Source organism: Leiobunum rupestre, chromosome 11, assembly GCF_980474605.1.
Source record: "Leiobunum rupestre chromosome 11, qqLeiRupe1.1.hap1, whole genome shotgun sequence".
Taxonomy (NCBI): domain Eukaryota; kingdom Metazoa; phylum Arthropoda; class Arachnida; order Opiliones; family Sclerosomatidae; genus Leiobunum; species Leiobunum rupestre.
In genome coordinates this window covers 37,650,033-37,651,747 of record NC_143394.1, presented here as the reverse complement: position 1 = coordinate 37,651,747, position 1,715 = coordinate 37,650,033, and positions in this window count along the sequence as shown.

Genomic DNA, 1,715 nt, shown 5'->3' with positions numbered 1-1,715 from the left:
ACTTTTAAAGCCAATAATTCAGGGGGCCGGGTTACAATGCGTAGGAGGGTGGTGGCAAACATATTATTTTGATAATTTTTAAGATAGTTAGCTTTCATAAAAGTACGATCAACGTTAGAGCAAAATGTATGTTTTATCCCAGTACCACTCGCTCGGCTCAACGAATGCAATATCAAATCTTTTAAAAAATTTGAGAGTAAGTGGCAAGAAAACTCTATTGATAGTAAGCCCGGACTAGCGACGCGCGAACGTAGAACGCTAACCGATCGGCCGTGACTTCTTTTAACAAATAGACTATACTAAGTTTTGTCCACTTTTGACCGCTGATACTGGACAAACTAGGAGCTAGGGAAAAATGGCAATGGACAATTTTGCTCCTTTGATCAATCTTAAAAACATGTTTCAAAAATACAAATCGATTAATACTACTTTGCAGAATAAAATATATAGTTAATAAAATGTCATTATCTACTTTAAATTATTGATAACTTAAGTTTACCGCCTTTCATTTTATGTAAAGAAGTGGATATAAACAAACTATCCTGGTTTTAGTTTATTCTGAAATGTATAAGAGAAAGGAATCAGACGCCAATGTTACTATACAAGGTTCTTTGTGATCTAAATATGTTCTTCGTCTTGCTTGGTGGTGTCAGCAGTCTAAATAGTAGCATTTTTAAATCGTCTTTAAATCGCGGAAACGTTTTCCGGAATTGAATTTTTGTTTACTGATTTTACATAAAAAGTCGCTTAAAATAGTTCAGTGCGTTTTTATTCCCTTTAAGCCAAACAGGAATCCATACCTCTACTGGGAATGCTTATCGCGGCAGATTTTCTTCTCGATGTGGCTGACGTTTTTTTTTGACGTCACTATGTTTGCTTAACAAACAACAACGTGAGAGAGGAGCGCGCGCAGAAGGGATTTTTTCTCTTGAAGGCGGGGCTAAAGCCGTCATAGTGACCTTACCGTACGAGATACGGCAGGATAAGCATTCCAAGTAGAGGTACGGATTCCTGGCCAAAATAGTTTAAAATGGAAGCTCTGAAAGCTTCAATCAAAATGTAATCAACTGGGGGGCGATTCTGTAAAAATTCAAATGGGAATTCGATCTCGATACCCTATACTATGTCGAAATCGACTTCGACAATTTGCATTGATTTATGCTTATTCGAAATCTTTACCGAGTACCATTCGTCGAGATCTCAAAGTTCGAAATCTAGTTTTCGATCAAAAATTGGATTTCGAATCTTTACAGAATAGGCCCCCTGGTACCTAAAAATTACGACAGGGACGTGCTTTTCAGAAGTGTGGGAAGCCCCCTCACCAATAATTTTGGCAAGTTGACTTTTTTAGAAACCATAGTTATTTTCAAGAAAAATTCGGAGAAACATTTCGACTCGGAAATATTAGCATAGAAATGATGAGTTAGAAATTAAATTAAATTTAATATAATATAATATCAAGAATGTATTGAAGTTACTAAGAATATTGAACTACAGCCTTTGTAGCTTAAATTCGTCTGCTTTCCCATTCAAGTTTGCTATATGGTATGACCTTGAATGCCCCTTAAATGCAGACGAACTTTCTCCACAAAAGCTGTGAGGATGGTACCAAGGGTTAATGCTATGCTGAAATATTCTTAGTAACTTCAATACATTCTTCAGGGTTGCCACAAAATTTTGAGATTCAAATTCCCTGACTATTCCCTGTTTTAAGA